At 38.2% G+C, this 21,569-nt stretch overlaps 1 long non-coding RNA gene across 1 annotated transcript in view; it reads right to left on the bottom strand.

Moving 5' to 3' along the window:
- Nucleotides 1-14,564, bottom strand: part of LOC145723478 (uncharacterized) — a 23,007-nt gene extending 8,443 nt beyond the window's left edge. Inside the window, exons 1-2 of the long non-coding RNA XR_014148570.1 lie at nt 14,246-14,564; nt 4,009-4,413 (exon numbers count right to left, since the gene is read on the bottom strand). This is a non-coding gene — a long non-coding RNA (uncharacterized LOC145723478). The remainder of the gene's footprint in view (nt 1-4,008; nt 4,414-14,245) is intronic.
- Nucleotides 14,565-21,569: the final 7,005 nt, after the last annotated feature.

A 21,569-nucleotide genomic window follows, 5' to 3' on the forward strand; every position in this document is an offset into this window, starting at 1 on the left:
TAAAACTAGACATATCTTTAAACTTGGCTTTTAAATTGTGGGGCAAACAAAAGTCTATTTATTACAGGGTGTGATAGAGATGAGGCCTCACTGCTCCCCTTTTTAAAGCCACTAGGGGCCTCAGAAGAATAACAGCAAACCCAAGAGCAACACCTTGCGTTGGTACAATACTTGACAATGAACAAAAGGACTTTCACATACATTGTCTCGAATGAGCACCAGCGGCACCCTCTATGTGGACAAGGCTAGTTAGCATTTCCCTTTTACAGAAAAGGACACTGAAGCTTTGAAGAAATTGCCAGTTGTTCTAAAAAAACAGAGGTCATTCTTGAGAAAGAGAAGTCTGACCACATTAAAAAAGAACCACATTCACAGAATTGGGAAGTTTGTCAACAACAGCCTGCTCTTAAAGCTACATTTTATGGTACTCCTTTTGTTCTACAATGGGATTTTATGACTGTTGTTCTTGTTTTTACAAAGCACGAAGTTCGAATACCTGACCAATGGCTTCAAAATCAGAAATCTGGTGGCTCCTAAGCTGTGAGAGTTTAAGGGAATGGATCATTTGTAGCAGACAAGGATTCTGAACACTTTGCACTAACCGACAGTGTTTCCCTAGAGAAAGGAAGTCACCTTGCCTGTTCTGCTTGCTTCCTGGTAACTCCCCAACTGTACCAACTGTCCAGACTGTAAGGGAACCATGGCTCAGGGAAGGAGATGGGAACCACCAGGTGTACGGACCCTTCGAATGGGTCACAAGGTACTACCTCTCTCGTACTTCCAGCTGCCACACTACATTTATTCCCAGAGGGGTGGAACTTGGCCTTGCGAAGCTAGTTCTAATTCTGTTCCTGGAGGTGATGCAGAGAAGTTAAAGCCTCTGCTGTGTTTGCTGAGTGATAATGGGATATTTATAAAATAGCTAGGAGACAGGATTTCATAGGGTTAACTTCAAAGCATTTCTCACTGATATTTTTTCCACTCACTGGACAGTCTTTATTTTTTACCTGCAAGGAACTCTGAGGTAAGAGAAATGCTTGGAATAAAGTTTTTTAAAAAAATATTTTATTTATTTATTTGTCAGAGTCAGAGAGAGAGAGAGCACGCACAAGCCGGGGAAGCGTCACGCAGAGGGAGAAGCAGACTCCCCGCCGAGCAGGGAGCCCGATGTGGGGCTCAATCCCAGGACCCTGGGATCATGACCTGAGCCGGAGGCAGACGCTTAACCATTGAGCCACCCACACGTCCCTTGGAATAAATGTTTGATACTGATAATTCTTAAAATTTTATTTATAATTGAGAACCTTCTTCTGACTGATATCTTTGACTTCCAATGTTTAATACCAGAGTGTGAACACTGGCCTATACTTTATTTTCTCCTGAGCTAAATGATGTTGCCTTGTAAAGGGGAAGAGTACATCTCAGTCACAAACTTCATGAAGAAGATCACCTAACTGGCACTATATGAACTTCTGGCATCTGTGTCCAGGAATGTGCATGTAGTACTATTTCAGGTCCTCTTTACTGATAATTTAATGCTGCCTCTAAATTTAATGCCTATTGCTTTTTCACCAGAAAGCAGTTTTTACTGATGATAATGATGATGGTCATTAGGGCCTGAGAGACTTTTAAAAGGATCTAAGGATGAATGAATAAATAAAAACCATGATGACTTATTCTGCACCCAGTGCCATTAACTTAACACACATGGGCATGGTTCTTCTCCCTCACAAAACTGCACTATTTAAATACATGTTACATTTATTTTTCAAACAGAATGAGTATAATTTATTCAAAGAATATCATGAAATTGTGGAATGTTAGCAATCAAGTAGGCATGCTGCAAAAAGTAAATACGTTTTACCAGGTTGATTTTTTTTTTAAAGATTTATTTATTTATTTATTTGAGAGAGAGAGAATGAGAGAGAGCACATGAGAGCGGGGAGGGTCAGAGGGAGAAGCAGACTCCCTGCTGAGCAGGGAGCCCGATGCGGGACTCGATCCCGGGACTCCAGGATCATGACCTGAGCCGAAGGCAGTCGCTTAACCAACTGAGCCACCCAGGCGCCCCCAGGTTGATTTTTTTTTTCCCTAAAACTAGTCCTCGTAGAACAACCACCAGATTCTGTCAGGCTCTATGTTTATTCCTTCCTTCCTAAATGAAAGGAGTTTATTCTTTGCTACATTTTCATTGCCTTCTTTATTTTATGTTTTAAATATATTAAAGAATGTCATGTCGAATTTCCTTCTAGTATTGCTTCAGGTTAAGTGGGGAAAAAAGTGGGGATCTTAGAGCATCATCTTTTACATCATTAAATGAATACAGATCAATTAATATTTCATATTCATATTCATAAAAATGTGAATGTATAGACCCTGACCTTTAATACGAATATACAGGTACAAAGAGATATTCCAGAATTATTTTTATAAAGACATACGTAGTTTTTTCTCAAAAGTAAGGTTGTCACAAGGTGGTATGTTATGGCCATTATGGTGTATTTTATTTCACAAAGGATTAAAATATAGAAAAATCCCAAGGCTGCAAAAAGATTTAGTTATGCTCATCAGGCACTGAGTTTATTAGTACAGTCTCTGTTTTTCCCTTTATGAGCCAATTTCAAAGCCAATGGATAGGCCTCCTAATGACATATGTAAAAGTAGCCACTTCTCTATTTTCCATATACCTATTTTCCTTTTCTTCTTGTGGCAGACACTGTAACAGTGAAACGGACATTAAACCAGAACTCAGATAACAAGGATTCTATACCTAACTATTCACTCAGGGACCAGGGGACCAATCATGGGATGGTGACCAGCACCACCTGTGACTTGCTGTCTTCCCCACAGCATAAAGAAAATAGCACCACAGGGTTGGCATAATTCTGTTTAGTCTGCAAAAAAACCAATCACCGACAGACCCAAAGAGAAGAAGTGAGCTACGGAAAGGTTCTGGCTTTAGACAGATCCAGTGTATTAAAATTTGTATTTAAACAAAAGATAAATGAGGAGGTAGTTATTCACTTTACTTTAGAAATATCTGATATAGGAAATGATGCATTTTAAAAGCTCACTTCCATAAAATGTTCAAAGCACAATTCAATTTGCAAATATTGAATTAAAATACACCTATAGCAAGGCCCGAGGTACTGCTGCGTTTTAAAACCCACCGAGAGGCTTTGTACACAATTTAGGCTAATACGATAAAGGAATAGTACATCAAATTGGGATTGATTGTTCTGAATCAAATTCAGTCAGTCTTATTTACATGAGGCTGGTCCAATGAAAACCAAAACTTCCATCCGCCTGGAAAGACTGAGAACTCCCCGTTGCGGGAAACTGGAAACGAGCCAATTGCTAGACTTTGAGTTTGGACTCTGGCGCATGACTTGCTTCAGGAGAATGAAATGTGCCTTCTGGTTCAACCTCCTTGCACTGGTAGCCAGCCACGAAGTGAAAGATACCAAGTGTGCATTGCTGCATTTCTCTCTTGGGAGGCTGGGTCAAAGCCCTTTTAGTAAAATGCTTTGGGAACATGAGGAGTCGAGCTCCCGTTTGAGTCAGAGCTGGTTTGGGGGTGAGATTTTGGCTCTCTGCTACGTGTGTGTACCGTGGAGTCAGATTTACTTTGGGTTGATCTACACACTGTAAGTCATCTCTAAAGTGCAGTGTTCATGGCACTGTGTACACAAACCTCTGCACTAATATGTATGTATATCATGTATACAACATGGTTTGGAATACAATAGAGGGTTATAGAGTCGAAAAGAGTAAATTTCTTTAAACACTTTAATCACTTACCGGGTTGTGAAGGGTTCACATGAAAGGTGTAAGAGAAGTGAGATGAGCAGAGGAAATCGTGGACTCCCACCCCCCACTCTCTCACTGACTGGACTGGGGGCCAAGCCTCCCACACTGCTCAGGTCCTTCTCCCTCTCTCTCTGACAGCCATCGATGATGGGATCCCACAGTGTGTACTTCCTTTCAGCTTTCTATTAGCTCTCTTACCTGCCTCTGGTACTTCGTCATGAAGGCTGTCTTTTTGTAGAATCTTCTAAAATGCAGTGGTGCGGCTTGGCTTTCTTCAGAGTCTTCTTGCTTGTGGAAACACAGTCATCGGGTCTTCTAAAACCCTGTTTAAATCAGGTGAGGAAGTAGAAGGTGATGTCCATTTTAAGGAAATGGACTTCGGTGTCCTGGATGCAGAACTGGGTGCCACAGCTTCACATTCACCTTGAAAGCCCTCAAATATCTTCACTCAAAGTAGAGTGCTTCCTTCTAAGTAGTTCGCTGGCCCCTGCAATAATGCAAACTGTGCCACTCAATCACAGCCTCTCTGGGAAGATGGAGAGTTACCACGACCACCAGGATATGACCCGTGTCATCGGCATTGCCATGACACTCGTGTTCTTCCTGGAGTAGAAGAAAACAAGCAGGATGTTGATGTCGGACTGGATCTGCTAGTATTTCAGAAACCTTATTAGGTGTCTGTATACACACCTAAGTAAATTTTTAGCAAATTAAATAAATATGTAAGAAATGGGAATAGATTAAAATACAGAGGATATATAAGGTGTTTCAGTTTACTAGCTCTTGACTAATTAATTAATTCATAAGTGTTGCCCATAATCACCAATATAAATTATAAGCCTTATTATGTATGTTTGCATTCTGAATAGCTTTTGTATCTTCACTTTAATGTGTTTGGCAGAACCAAGAGAGAAAAGAGAAAAAAATTATATTACATTTAAAAACAAGTGTGGGGCGCCTGGGTGGCTCAGTTGGTTAAGTGACTGCCTTTGGCTCGGGTCATGATCCTGGAGTCCCGGGATCGAGTCCCGCATCGGGCTCCCTGCTCGGCGGGGAGTCTGCTTCTCCCTCTGACCCTCCCCACTCTCATGTGCGCTCTCTCTCTCTCAAATAAATAAATAAATAAATAATCTTAAAAAAAAAATAAAAAAAAAATAAAAACAAGTGTGGGCTTATACATTCAATTCAACATATTCCTTTAGTATGTCATCCAACTGTAAATGCAAAAATACTGAAGTGTATTTATCTGTGCAGATATACTCGTACTTAACTCATAAGTGCATAGCATATCATCTGTGGTGACTTGGTGTGTGGTGTCATGCTTTTTACTGACTAGTCACAATTCAGGGTCATGACAATAACTTAACTCTTAGAAACAGTTTGCTTTTTGTATACCTTTACATTTCATAAAGACTTTTATGAGGAAAGAAGAATATTTTTATATTGAAAAATGCAATTTGTTGTGTATGTAAGAAAAGTATGCTCATAACTACTATGATAGGTACTTGGATGTGTTTCATGCATTTGCAATGGATTTGTGTAAATCGAGGCTGAGACTACAAGAAGGAGGAGACAGGAAAACGTCCTGGGCTCTGACGACATGATGCTTTAAACAACTCAGCATAGCCAAAAATAAACTAGCCCCCTTCCCTACCCAACACCTCTTCCTCATTTTGGGAAATGGTATCTGTCCACTCGGTTCCCAAGGCTGGAGAACTGCCTCTCGTCCTTGTCTCTCTGTCTTCCTTAGCAGCCTCTCCCAATCTCATTCCAAGCAGCCACTGAGTCTTGTCATCTCCAGCCCCTTAAAAGCACTTAAATATGTCCATTCATTCTGTCTCTTTACATTTACCTTAATTTAGGCCACTGTCATTTATGTTGCTTATATTTCTGTGAAGCCTCCTAATGGGTCTCCCTACCTGTTTCCAGTCTTCTTCAATCCATCTGCCACACTTCAGCCAATGTAATTTTTTCTAAAATATATCTGCCTTATTTTTTTTTTAAGCCCCTGCATGCTTAATATCACTCAGTGGTTTTTGATCTAACATTCAAGTTCCTTAGTGTGGCTTACAAGGCCCTTCAGGATCTGGTCTCTATTTATCTCACTCAACTGTACATGCCCACCCCTCACTCATAGATGGGGCCATGGACAATTAAGAGCTGTTCATCCAACTCTCGATTCCAACTTCATTTTTGGTACTGTCTACTCCCTTGATACAGAAGGACTTGTTCCAACTCTGGCTTCATTGTTCTTGAGTTTAGACCTATCTTTCGCTGGGAAAGTCTTCCCTGGATTTCCCGCAGTCTCTTAAATGCACTGTGGGTGCCCCAATTACATACATTCAACATCCAACAAATATCTGTCAGGTGTCCCCTGTATGCCCGGTAGTAGTTTCAGAGGTAGTCGGTGTTGATGATCACAAACAGATAAAGATCTTTGCCCCCACGGAGCTTTCATTCTCCCAGAATTAGCATGGTGACTTAACTCACTATCTACCTGATTTTCTTCCTCACTAGATGAAGAAGGGCTCCCCTGAAGTTTTTGTATTATTATGATTGGCAGTGTCCAATCAGTAAATGTTTAAAGACAGACTAGCAAATGTGAAGCAAAGAAATGCCAATATATTTCTTTTATCTTAGGTCATTATAGTTATTTTGAAGCCAAAATAATTGTTTGGAAGTAAAAGAACCCAAACCTTTTTACATGACATGGGGATTTGATGAAAGACATAGGAACATGTCTTCAAAATTATATATAACCCTTTCTCCCCCTAACTTGCTTTTAGCCAGAGTCCTATAACCTCTTTTAATATCTAGGCCAAACTGTTAATTTTCTGACCAACAGAGTGTATAACGGAGTCTATGAGAATCAATATCAAAGATAAAAACACTAGACTTCTGAAAGAGAAGAATCAACTGTTTGAACAATAGTATTAAATATATGCTTCCAATGGGCCTGAGGTGAAAAGATAGATATTTTTCTTGCAAACCTAAAGCAGCCACACTAAACTCTTAAGCTGTCCTTCAGAATTAGAAATAAAAATCTAGAAGACAAGAAAAGGGTTTTTGATGTTTTGAAGCCTCGTTTTCTTTTTCTAAAGCGAAAAGAGAGACCACAGCAGTGTTTTGCTTTTGATAAGAATACATTGGATGGACTTGAAAAATCAGAAGCTAATTACTTTTAAGATGATCTTGGGCAGGAAAAAATTTAAGGTGACACGTAGAGCTGGAGTATCTAACATTTAGTATTCAGGTCCCATAATTCCTTTGCAAAGCAAATAAGATTAATATGTGATTTTTAAAAATGGTCACTAACATGCATATTTCTTATCTTCATATGCACCTTCTAAACATATGCATCTTTATTTATTTATTTATTTATTTATTTAAAGATTTTATTTATTTAGCATAGAGACACACAGCGAGAGATGGAACACAAGCAGGGGGAGCGGGAGAGGGAGAAGCAGGCTTCCCACAGAGCAGGGAGCCCGATGCGGGGCTTGATCCTAGGACCCTGGGATCATGACCTGAGCTGAAGGCAGACGCTTAACGACTGAGCCACCCAGGTGCCCCATATGCACCTTTATTTAAACAGGTTTATATTTTCTGCCTTCTAGGTGCTTTATATTTATATGCCTATGCTATTCTTCCAAACACTGTTGCTTGTTTCGTTTTTGTAGAGATCACGAGTCCACTTGATATTAGTGACTTAGACTTTCTTCTGCTTTGTGAGTGTGGGTAATAGCTTTTTTGTATACCAATTTGCTTACACTGCAGTCTATGCTGGTAATACTGTACATTGCCTGACCTCTGAATGGAAAAATAATAACAAGTTAAAACAGTCATTTTACCTGAAGTCGATAAGGCCATAACACTCAACCTGCTTTCAATTCACATACTCAATTTTCATCCACTCACTCTCGACTTTAAGAGGAAGGAATAATGACAGGTTACAGGCACTTTATTTCAAAATTCACTCACAAAGTTATTGACAAGCATTTTTCACAGAAACAGCTCTTCTCTCTGACCCTCGTGAGCTGTTTACATGAAAAATGCTCTTCCTTGTAGATTAATGAGAGTGGAACCTAATTCCATACCAAACATGTAGCAATTGCTTTAGCATCTCTGTTTTTGATATAGGAACAAAAATAGGGATAATTTGCCTCAAATTGCAGTCACTTCAGTCATAATAAAATCTCAGAGAGTACTGTTTGCTTTCAACTTTCATTAGGTAAGCTGGGGCTGTTATTAAGGCACCAACACATAAATGTTATATTAGCACTTAACAGAAGCATAGCATTCTCTTCTAGGAGATAAATTCTACCCTTGTCAATATAATTTCTTACTGAGTGCAGTAAAAGAGTTTGAAAAGATGAAATAGTGAAGCTTTGCACTAGAGGAAAAAAAATACCCTGTTCATTCAAGCTTAAAGGCCATTTTACTGGCCCAAGGTGCCAGGGTACTGTTTAGAAAATAAGTCCCAGAGAAACTCTTGTAGGTCAAGTCAAACATTGAGACAAACTTTCAGACATGTTCTCTTTGCCTGAGGTTGTTAAATCAGTTACTTTAAATTTCTGAATGCTTTCAACTGGCATTTCAACTCTGTGTAGAAATATAAGGATTTAAGGCCAAGATGGAGTTCATTTCCAGAAAGCAAATGATAATCCTTATGTGTAAACCACTGTACACACAGCACCCACACTTTTTTTTTTTTTTTTTAGTTTGGTAAGCCCTTTCAAAATGTCAGGTATTGTGTATAATCATCGTGACAGAGCTGTTGAAATTTAATCTGAGTTTATCCATACTCTTACCACTACGCGTCTTAGGCATATTAAAAATAACTGTCTCCTATGTAGGCCTAAGAGAAGTGCTGTCACCTTTGGAGAAATGAGGACCACTTAGTCATCTAAAATGGAAAATAAAGGAAGGGGAGGGGCATCTACCAGCTTGGCCATTGCTAGGCCTATCATTGCCACGATCCACCTTCCCCAGCCTTTCAGAATCCTTTATCATACGTCATTCAACGGTCTTAAGGTCTTTTAAGAAGGTTGTTGTCATTTGGATTGTTTAGAAGCCTTAATTGGAAACAGTGGACTGTTTCAACTACCAAGTTCAAGCCATAATGTTCTTCAGGTGACATGTGAAATGTAAAAGTAGCTCCTGTATTTGTAAGACACACGATTACAGACAACAACATACAGTACGTGATTATGCCTAACGATGGTGGTGATGAGGGCTATTTGGCTTCATGTTCTGTTCATAGGGTTGGATGTATTTGTATTTGCCAACTTAGGTTCCTAGTCTACTAATCTGGGACATTACTGTCATTCAGCCTTTCCCAGAAGGTTAATGCATTTCCATCCACCCCACCTCATATCCTTTACATTCTGGTAATTCTGAAAATGGCCTGTAAATGTTGACTGCGGCCAGACAGAAGGAGAAAAGAAGTGTTAAGTGCTTTCTGCTGTGACTTCAAAGTCATGGGTATAACAGACGTTCACTTGTAATCAAGTTTTGAAATGGTAGTTTTGATATATAACATTTATATGAACAAAACAGCAGTTTCCTCTTCAAGACCAACTTAAAATAACTTTCAATCCATAAATATGAAGCAATTATCTTTTTTAAAAAAACACATTTTGGGTGTAAAATGGGAACTAATGAATATGCCAACAGTTTAATATGCTGACAAATATTTTACATGGAAGTTTTTAGTTGGCTTCAAAACTTAGAAAGGCTTTTTTTTTCTTTTGGTAATATATATTTAAAAAATAAATTCAGGTCAGAGCTAGCAACTTCTCAACCATACCAGTGACTGTGAATTTAAATATACTTTATAGGGAAAGTAGCAAGGGCCTACCATCTAATTAAAGCAAATACCTAACCATAAACTCTTTAGTATCTTACAGATTTTTGAATCCTCAGCAGCTAGCATAGAGCCTGGTACCCAAGAAGTGGTCAATGGAGTATTCATGCTAACACTTTTCTGAAGGGCAATTTATATCAAATTCCAAAACGTTCATTCAACTTGACCCTGAAATTCTAAGTGTAGAAATTTATTCTAAGAAAATAATTAGAGATGTTCACAAAGAAAATAACCGGAGTTATACAGGATGTTTACCATAGTGTTATATATAATAGCAAAAACTGCTAACAATCAAAATAACCAATAAGAGATTATTAGTCAAACACATTATAGTATATCACATAATGAAATATTACACAACTATGAAAAACTGTGTTTTAAACATTTAAGGGAAAATAAAATATATTTTGTGGGAGAAAAAGAGTTCAAAGACTAGTAGGTATATTAATAAAGTGCATATGTAAAATGTGTGTGCATATAAATACATACATATACATGCATACATAACTGAATGAGACAGGAAAAAATTATCTAAGGAAAAAACCCCACATGTTTCTTGTAAGCCCCTGCTGGCTTATAAAGATAGAGGATGCTAGGATGGGTCCTTTATTTACTGAGTGAAGAGCTCCAGGTGAGGACCCAGAGAGAAGACAGGCCAGAGCCGAAGACAGGGCCGGCCCTGTGCAGCAGGGCTGGTGATGCACAAGGAGTTGAGGTAGTTGGCAGTTAACAGGAATTAGAAGCTTGGCAAAGAACCCAGATGTCTAATGGAGATTTTTTATTCAGTTTTTCTATGCAATATGTATTGTATCCTTTGCTTTTGCCTCCTCTTGAAAACTTCAGAAAAATCTTGTTTTTCCTCTTACCTGTGAAGGTAGGTAGGTTTGCTTTGAGGGGAGGTGACCAAGTGTTGACTCTGCTCAGGGGCAAATAGCAAGGCTGCCTAAGGGTCCTGACCACATCCGGGATATTTCTTTAAAAAGAAATGCACCAAAATATTAGCCAGTCCTTAGCTTTTGGTAGAGAGAGAAGAAGGGGATTTTCATCCCCTTCTTCATATTGTAATACATTTTCCAAATTTCTGTAATGAATGTAATGTATATTGCTATTGTAATTGTTATATTATTATTGTAATGTATATTACTATTATAATCAGAAAATAGTTATTTAAAAAATAAATTGATGTCAGGGGCGCCTGGGTGGTTTAGTCATTAAGCGTCTGCCTTCGACTCAGGTCCTGGGATCGAGCCGCATGGGGCTACCTGCTCGGTGGGAAGTCTGCTTCTCCCTCCACTCCCCGCTGCTTGTGTTCCCTCTCTGATTCTCCCTCTCCCACTCCCCCTGCTTGTGTTCCTCTCTCGCTGTCTCTCTGTCAAATAAATAAGTAAAAATCTTAAAAATAATAATAAATAAATAAATTGATGTCACATGAGTGAATAAATGAGTCAGTGAATGAATGAATTTAAAAAGTGGTAGTTGTGAGGAAGACTTTAAAATATATTCAAAAGGAAACTCCTCTAATTTACAATGATTATAAGAAACCTCAGAGCCTCCTTTCAGTTGCTGGTTACCTTCTGAAATAGGACACTTGGTTTTAGAATACACACACACAAAATATATATGTTTTTGCTTAATGAGTTTTATAATGCCTGATTAGTCAAATAATAAATTTGCTTATAGTTTTTCTTGAAACAATTTTATCCTTTCAAATCAATATCTTAGTAATAAATTTTAATATATATGTATTACTTGTGCCTACAATAAAATAGGCAATGAAAGTAATTTTAAAAATTCCATTCCTGGGCGCCTGGGTGGCTCAGTTGGTTAAGCGACTGCCTTTGGCTCAGGTCATGATCCTGGAGTCCCGGGATCGAGTCCGGCATCGGGCTCCCTGCTCAGCGGGGAGTCTGCTTCTCCCTCTGACCTTCCTCCTTCTCATGCTCTCTGTCTCTCATTCTCTCTCTCTCAAATAAATAAATAAAATCTTTAAAAAAAAAATTCCATTCCTATATATTTTCCATTGAAAAAGGGAATCTAGCAAAATAAGCATATGCATTTAAGCAACTAATGAATGGAGTTGTGTTGACCTTACTGTTCTCCCAATTGTCACTTCCAGTGATTGAGATCACTGATACTAGCCAGACAACTAGGGTTGACTCCTGGCTCCACCACTTATTGGCTGTGTGATCTTAGGGCAGGCATTTAATTCCTAGTGTCCTATTCTGTAAAATGGGATAACACTAATTCCTACCTCAAGGTCATCATGAGAATAATACAAAACATTTTTAGATTTGTTTAGATGATCACCTTTGATTTGGGTCCTGCCACCGGTATTTATGAGCATGTAGACATTGGGTTGATGCCCGCAATCCTGTAGTGCACCCACTGGTTAGAGCACTCATGTGGCACCAACGCCTGCAAACCTGGACACTAGATACTGCAGTTGATCTTGCATTCACTATTACTGCCCTCGGAGTCTTTTGTCAGCTCTAAAGACAAAACTTGGCTTTGTAGTAAAAATTCACCATTAAAGATATTTTAATAGAGTAAGACTTGAGTTTCTTAACTTATGTAATAAATTGAGATTATGATTTGACATCAGGAAATTATATTGCAGTGGAGTAATGTACTACTTTAACTGTCTTACACTAACAGGGAGAGAACTTAGATGGACTTAACGTATAAATGATGCCCTTGTGCCAAGTAGAGGCCAAATGATAGGACATTCTGCTCAAAAGAAGGTTTTACAATGGTTCATATAGAGAGAATCCATGTCAAATTGCAGTATAGCTACACCAACCAGAAAAGGAGTCATACCCTAGGAGCCAGAATTTATTTGTTTAGGAGACACATTACACGAGTCCTACTTCTCAAGTATTATTTTGTAGTAGCTCATTAGCAATGCAAAGAAGTAAATATATAATAAGATATAGGATATTTTTATTTCATAATATTTATTAATCAGCATTAGGATTATTAAAATGACTGTCCTTCTAAATAAAGATGTATATACTTGTGACTGAATTTACAGTTATGTGTCACAATAAAGTGATGCTTTCAATTATAGTTGTATTGGCTTTGTAGGTTTATTTTTATTTAACCTTTACATTTGTTTTGGTTGTATAATTGATAAAAACCATAGGTAAAGGAGTTCGTGGGTAGTTTCATAGGTTCAAGTAACGTTATACTAAAAATAATGCAGACCCAAAACTGGACATCTGCAAACATTTTTTTTTTCTCAATTTCAAGAGTAAAAAGTTTGAGAATTGCTGTAGTAGAGTAACCTGCTTTTCTTTGCAGAATGTTTCAAACAATATCATTACCAAAAGTAACGTGCAATTTTGGCTGAAAATCTAATACATTTGGCTCCTATTCAAGAAGTCGATAGCTTTGTGGGCTTATTATCCTGACAAAGACGACAATGAGAGTGGTGAGGATGATTCTGCAAATCTACAGATGAGGATCCCACTCCCCATCAGTAGGATGTGCACTGATTTATATTGACCCATGGACAATTTTCATCCGGTTATGATAATGACATGCATTTGCAAATTTCCATTCTCACATCTATGAAATGGACAATACCTGTATGATTATCTTCGAAAGTTAAGGTGAGGAACAAAGGAACGTATGAAAGTAATTTAAATAGCAAGATTCTATGGCTACCCAAATGCATCATTATTATTTCATTAAGAATCATCTCAGGGCCTATTTACTCTTTGAGTTCTTCTTGTTCCTCCTGGTTAGGCGATCAGGAGTAGGTTATAAGCAGTTGGGAATAGGTAGTATATTAGTTCTTGGCGATCATAAAACGCAGCTGCTGAAACCTGATTGTTTTCAGAGGCTACACATCACGAAAACTTGGGCACCTCTTAGAGAACCAGGGAAGCTTTCAAAGGAAAAAATACTGTTACATCTCTTTGATAAATATAGAGGATATTGGTGCAGATGCCCAATGCAAAACAGAGACTGTGCCTCCCGGAAGCTGTCGCCCACAAAGAACTGAAGCTGAGAAACAACTCCAGCCTTACCACCTGAGCTTCTGCCCTTGAATTGATATTAAGTAACCATATCGCTCATTATAGCCTTTCATCTCCCTTGCTGATGCCTTTTAATTTTTAAACAGCCCGGCTTTACAAATCATCTCTTCTTTCATGTGTTCTCCCAGCAAAAGAATTAATTTTTGCAAGCAAAATATCTAAACAGTAAGCATAATAAGAATGGAACAGGTTCAAGCTCATTAGCAGCAGGGAGCAGATGTAGTAAAACTCTGCCAGTTCCCCTACATTGCCTTCTCAGCAGGGACTGGGCACCAAGCTGGGAGCTAGTTCCGCAGCACAATGTTTGGCTGCAGCAGCAGCAAGTGCACCTCTATGGCTTCAAGTATAATCCTAAGAATTCACTTTGATTTTTGATTTGTCTTTGCAATAATAATGTCTAAAAGGACCCTGCAGAGCGAAAATGTAAAGTTAAGCACCAAGTGCCGGCTAATCAGGAGACCATAAGAATGTAAGGTATAAGAAAATAATTATAGATTATAAAGGCATTTTATCCTTTAAAAAATATTACCTTCTTGACAAACAGAGGCTCCGGAGTCTGGATGAAATCAGTAATTGCTCAAGTTAAACTTCCTTGAAATATCATGCCATATCTGACGTTCGTTACAACGACTGTTGCCCAACGGATAGAAGAAAGCTGTGGATGGACCAAATCGATACACTGATCATGATACAAACTAAATGCACATGAGTTCTGTGAGAAAAAACACAATCTCAGATTATTAAACTAGGATTTCTTCCTTAAAAAGCACTGTTAAAATGAACCATCTTTTAGGAAACAGCATTATCAACCAAGCTGAAGCGGCTATAAATGTGAATATTAGCAAGGCTTTATTTTATTTTATTTTATTTTATTATTTTTTAAAGATTTTATTTATTTATTTGACAGAGAGAGACACAGCGAGAGAGGGAACACAAGCAGGGGGAGTGGGAGAGGGAGAAGCAGGCTCCCTGTAGAGCAGGGAGCCCGATGCGGGACTCGATCCCAGGACCCTGGGATCATGACCTGAGCTGAAGGCAGTCGCTTAACCAACTGAGCCACCCAGGCGCCCTAGCAAGGCTTTATTTAAAAAAAAAAAAATCTCTGCTAGAAATTAGAATACATTCCTGGGACTATAAGTAATACTTAGATGTGCAAAACACTGTTGGACAGTATATCTATATATATCTATATATATCTATATATCTATATATCTTCTACAATCTATCCTGGACATTCAGAATGTGATTTCATATTAACGAATTTGTTTCTCCAACAGTGTTTTGCACATCTAAGTACTACTTATAGTCCCAGGAATGTGTTCTAATTTCTAGGAGAGATTTTTTTTTTTTAAATAAAGCCTTATAATATATTTTTTTCAGATAAGTGAAGATACACTGTAGAATCCAATTCATGGAATTTCCAATAAATCAAACTGCAACAGATCTAAATGTAACAATCAAAAACTTTATCTGCATAGTCTTACAACTCCATAAATTACTCGAAAAGCTGATACAGTGTGTTTATTTGCTGTGTTTGTGTGGGTTTAGTTTTTGCAACAGATTCATCCAAGTCTGATAGACAAGATGCTTTTAAGAGAATGACATTAACAGTGTTCCAGGAAAGCTACTCTAAATCTTTCAAAGAAAGAAAAAAGAAACTTAGAAGTGTAATTACTGGGAGAGAGGGAATGCATATTCTGAGTCTTCTAGGCTACTAAAATAAACGCGTAATCTTTCCTCTGAAAAGTAATAGTATTGGCTTCAAAACCTGGAGCAGATCTAAACCTACAAGCAAGAGTTAAACTTACCCATTTCATGAAAATTCACAAGGCAAGGTCAAGAGGATCATTAAGTAAGAAGAAGTTGACCTTAAAAAGTCACCTATGTACTATGGTTGATCTATGCCCATGTTGACCTTAAAAAAGTCACATATATACTAAGGTTGATTGATTCCTTTGAATTGCTTGACCCATATGCCATTGTGGAAGAAGCATAAATGGGTTTCCTGACACGTCTCCTTTAATGCAAACATTTTTGAGTATCTTCATACTCAACTAGGTCCCATCAGTTTATATCAGTTGGATCATGCATTTCAAAATTTGGGTTAATTCTTCAAACTCAACAGATTGTGGGTAATGTTGGAAGTCATGGCAATAGTGACCTAGGACTTGTGTATCCTTGAAGGTACGTACATAAGACAGTGGGTCACTTTGTGGTATCAGCATTTTACTGTGCAGTTTCAATAACTAAAAACAACTGAGCTCCCTTAGCAATCTCCAGCATAGATCCTATGGACAGTTTATATATGGAAATATGGAACTGAAAACTTCCAGGGAATTCTGCTTTTAGGTTTTATTAGGAATTAATTAAGAATAATAGAACCAAACTGAAAGAGAAGACACATATGTAGAGAAATTGGCAGAAAACACATCTTTTAATGTGGCAGTAAAACCCATCCACAAAAACATAACTAAAAAAAAATAGTGCTCTCTAATATTTTACAGGCATAGAAACCATGGACAATTGCTGACATTGCATCTACCTTTTGGAATAATTTCGTCTGGGTTACCTGTCATCCAACCTGGAAATCAAGTGACAAGAAAAGAGTAGTAACTATAAAGTCCTTGAAAACAACCAGAAAAACAGGACTGAAGGGATGCTCATCAAAACACCATTCTGCCTACTGGTCATGTATGAGGAAGAGACAGCAGCAGGATACTCAACAAACTGGGGTATAGTGTTCTGAAGTGTGATATTTCCAAACATCAGTGAGGGCACAGAAATACTTTAAATTACTGCGGAAGCAGAGCCTAGAGCAATATGGAATTAACTGTGGATGACTATGACATTAGGTGACAGAGCAGCCTGGTATGCAGCTACAAGGAATAGAGTTGTTTTTGGTGGGGGAAAAAAAAAAAAACACAAAAAAACATCAGGCTGATTATTGCCTAGAACGTAGAGTTGCAAATGGTGACGAGCCATTCAGGTAGTAGCTACTGCCATGTAACATGACAATTTTCACATGAAAATGTCTGAGTGGAGAACATATTAAAGATCACGGAATTATAAAACTGTAAGATTGGACAGAGCCAAAGTCCACATCTGTTCAATCCTCTAAGGTCCTCCTTGCTCACCAGTTAGAGAGTTAGCAGCTGAATCCACGTCTCTGGATGCCTGGTCTAGCCACCCACCCTAGTCACAGTGCATTTTAGAAGCATCAGCTTTAAAATAGAGGTGAACTTCTTAAATTAGAAGAAAACCTGTACCAATTCCTTTATATCTTCAAAGAAAATCTGTGGAGGGGGCCATATGCAAGGTGTGAAGTATGTTTACTCAATTAAAACTTTCAAGGGATCGGGCACCTGGGTGGCCCAGTTGGTTAGCATCTGCCTTTGGCTCAGGTCATGATCCCAGGGTCCTGGGATTGAGCCCCACATTGGGCTCCCTGCTCAGCGGGAAGCCTGCTTCTCCCTCTCCTACTCCCCCTGCTTGTGTTCCCTCTCTCGTTGTATCTCTCTGTCAAATAAATAAATAAAATCTTTAAAAAAAACCACTTTCAATGGATCTTTAAACATAAGACCCTGATAATGTCTTTGAATTTCTAATCCATTTTGGTGATTCTTTGTCCACCACAAAGACCTATTTTGATCTCACAGGTCACCTTGTCCAACCTTTTCATTTCAAGAAGTAGAAGGTCTCTTCACTCATTTCCACATGAGTAGCCCTTTCTATTCTCTCTATAAATGCATTCACTGATACTCAGGGCAGGATGAAAAATTTGGGCTACTAACTCTTCTCCAGAATTCCCACCACTTTGCTTCTACCAGTTGAATTGTACAGTTACAAATTATCAGTTGTCTTTATTCTGAACTTGAATATGCTAGTTGTAATTGCTATTGACATTATGTATTTTCAATTAAGTATTATATAATCCTACGGAATATGGATGTGAAACAAGGTAGAGCTGTTTCTATAAAACTTAAGTTGAATATTGTTGGATAGGCTTTAGAAAAGTGGGCTGTTACTAAAAACATGCTGTCAGTGTTGGTGAGAATATAGAGAAATTGGAACTCTTTTTTTCACTGTTGGTGGGAATGTAAAATGGTGTAGCTGCTATGGAGAACTGTATGGAGGTTCCTGAAAAAATTAAACATAGAGTACCATATGATTCAGAAATCCCACTTTTGGGTATTTATCCAAAAGAACTGAAATCAGGACCTCAAACAGATACGTGCATTTTCACGTTCACTGTAGCATTGTTCACAATCGCCAACAATAGGTGGAAACAACCTAAGTGTCCACTGACAGATTGACGGATAAATAAAATGCGGCATACACCTACAATGGAATATTATTCAGCCACAGAAAAGAAGGAAATTCAACAATGCATAAGAGATTCTTAATCATAGGAAACAAACTGAGGGTTGCTGGAGGGATGGCGGTGGGGGAATGGGGTAACTGAGTGATGGCCATTGAGGACGGCACTTGATGTAATGAGAACTGGGTGTTATAGAGACTGATGAATCACTGAACTCTACCTCTGAAACTAATAATATACTATATGTTAATTAATTGAATTTAAATTAAAAAAAGATAAAAAACCCCATCCCCCCCACTCAAAACCCTTGAAGACATCATGCAAAGTGAAATAAGCCAGTCATAGAAAAACAAATACTGCATGATTCCACTTACATGAGGTGTCTGAAGTAGTCCTACTCATAGAAGCAGAAAGTAGAATGGTGGTTGCCAAGGGCTGGGGAGAGGCCGGAAGTGGGAAGTTGCTGTTCAATGGGCATAAAGTTTCATTTATGCAAGATGAAAGAGTCCTAGAGATCTGATGTATAACATTGTGCTTATAGTTAACAAAACCGCAATGTATACTTACACATTTGTTAAGAGAGTAGATCTCCTGGTGGGTTTTTGTTTTTGTTTTTTTTTACCACAATAAAAAATGCTATTAATTTGGGTGCAAAAGATTAGAAAAATTGTTAAATTCTAGAAATGTTTTTCACTCAGATTACTTCATAAGTGTTTTTAATTTGTTGCTCCATTTTAAAGAAAAAGAAAATAGAAATTGTAGGTAATGTATTATGAGTAGGATTTATGCAACAAATATCCAATACCAGCAGGACATGCCAAGACAAGACTTAGGCCCTACACCAAAAGACTAGTGAACTAATGTACATTTATTTGTTTTAATTTAAATGTTTTAGGGCATGTGTAGTTCATCTGTTAATGATCCCCCAATTTAAACAACTTATTCAATCAAATAGCTTAAGTATAGGTCCTGTGCCTAAGTTATTAGTTGAGATACCCCCCAATTTTCCCTTATAATGCATAAAAGATGATTTTGTCCTAAACTTTAAAGAATAGGCTTGATGATTTGGTCACTTTCACTATAATCTTGCTATTTATTCTGTTCAGTAACTATCTCTTGAGGGCCTGCTTTGTGCTAAGTATCATGTCCCACATTTTACTACGTAGTATGGGAGGTGTATGAAATTTGGACTAAAACTCGGGTTCAAAGCCTGGTTCTTTAATATCTACCTCATTAAGTTGCCTAGAAGATTAAATGGTAGGCTACTTGACTCATGGTAGGTGCTCAATAAATATCAGTTTCCCCAAATAAATCACTGCATTGAATCACAATGACAACTGACAAGTGGGTACTATTATCCCCATTTTATAATTATACAGCTAATCATTTGGAGAGCCTGCCTAAAAACCCATCTGTCTAAAGCCTGTGCTCTTTCCATTGCAGGATGCTGTTTCATTATGGTCTAATTTTGAGTAGGATTCCATTCTGGATGATTTAGCCAGGTTGAGTTGCAAATGCACCGCCAATGGCTGAATGAATTGGTGTAAATGCTAAAAATGATGCAGACAGAATTGCTTAGTGGTACCCATTTATAAATTGGGGAACAGCCGCCAGATGCAGTGGTTTAAATTTCATTAGTGTTTATGCCTAGCTGCTTTTTTTTTTTTTTTTCTTGGTGGGAGGGTGGGGGGCAATAATTAGGTTGTCTGGATGCTTCTTGGGTCTGCTTCTTTTATTATATTTTTGATTTATTATATTTTATAATTTAAGAAGTAATCTTACAGGGCACCTGGGTGGCTCAGTTGGTTGAGCGACTGCCTTCGGCTCAGGTCATGATCCTGGAGTCCCAGGATCGAGTCCCACATCGGGCTCCCTGCTCGGCAGGGAGTCTGCTTCTCCCTCTGACCCTCCCCCCTCTCATGTGCTCTCTCTCATTCTCTCTCTCTCAAATAAATAAATAAAATCTTTAAAAAAAAAAAGAAGTAATCTTACAAAGTAATTTAATTAGAAGTTTAAGAGAAGGGAGTGGCAAGGGCACGGTCCTACTTTTCACCAGTTAGAGTTCATGGTTTCTGTGCACTCTGATTTCAGGACTATTGCCCTGGGATGTGAAGAAGCATTAAAAGTAACACTGTTAGTGTTGTTATTGTTCTGCCTTTCTAGTTGGAGGAGTGTCATCATGGCTGGACTGGACAGAAACAGACTAGAAAGAGAACATTGGTGCCTTTTTCTTTAAACTTGTAAGTTTATAGTCGGTTTCCCAAGCAACGAGATGATCACCTCTTTGCTCTAATTCTTACTCTAAAAGTAGCATTTAAGTGACTTGTCATGATTAGGCGTTTTTAGCATTGTCACCAGCTTTACTTCATGCTACACTTTAGTTTTTCTATCACTACTCTCAGATTGATACCACAAAGGTACTGCTGTCTTGGTGTCCCTTTCTCCATTTTTCTCATATTCCTTTTGCTTCAGAGAGTCTGATCCATAATTTAAGAGCCAGGCAAACCCCAACACTGGAATTATCTGCTAAACTTGGAATTATCTCTCCCTGTTTGACTTTTCCATTGCATTTGTTATGGCATTGATTATAATTTATAGTACATTTGCAAATCCCTTGAAGGCACTTTTGTAATTTTTTTTTTCTCAAAAAATAGTTCATTTGAAATTTTGATGAATTTCAAGATGTATCATCAATCACTTTATAATGAAGCAAATAACAAGCAAAAGTATAAATTCAATGTAATGGGCCATATTTCATTGTGCGTCAAAGGCATTTTATATCAAACTGACCTGTACCTTGAGGTATATACCATTGTCATAAACTCAAGTAAGCTCTCCCTAGAGACAATGTTTTTCTTTTTCTGTTGTGTTCCAACAGCCAAGTCTTTCTTTAAGTAGCACACCCAGAAAGAAGAATGAAGCATCATTCTACGTAAATGGTGACTCAAGCAATGACCGCTTTTGAAGGCCTTCTCTGTTTCAGGCATTGATTGCACTTGTCATTTGGAAATTCCATGAGCATCTTCATCTTATAAATGATTAAGATTAGCATGAGTAAGTAACTTGCACAAGATCACCAAGAGGCAGAACAGGGATATGGATCAAAGTTCATCTCAAGTCAAAGTCTGTGCTCTTCCACTATGAAGACCCTTCCTGATACTCACTCTCCCCACAGCTGAGATGGATCTGACTTCTGATAAGGCTGGTGGGAATAACTTGTGTCATTGATTTATGCCCTGTCTTATTTTTGAAAGGACTTAAGACAGGGGTGAAACACAATCATGTTCTCTGCACAAAAGAACGGGGTTTGTATTGTACAGCCCCAGTTTAAATCCCGGGACCCCTACTTGATAGCTGTGAGAAACTTGTTTCCTCATTAGTAAAAGGGAGTAAGAGTGCCTAACTCTTAGTGCTGTTGTAAGAACTGCAGGAAGCAACAGTAAACCTCCTGGCATAGTGGCTGGTACGAGGAGAGATCATAAATCTCAGTTCCCTCTTCATTCTACCCTATCTTTTGACCATGACTTGCCTCTCT

This window comes from Leptonychotes weddellii, chromosome 9, assembly GCF_054177405.1.
Source record: "Leptonychotes weddellii isolate Sample4059 chromosome 9, ASM5417740v2, whole genome shotgun sequence".
Taxonomy (NCBI): domain Eukaryota; kingdom Metazoa; phylum Chordata; class Mammalia; order Carnivora; family Phocidae; genus Leptonychotes; species Leptonychotes weddellii.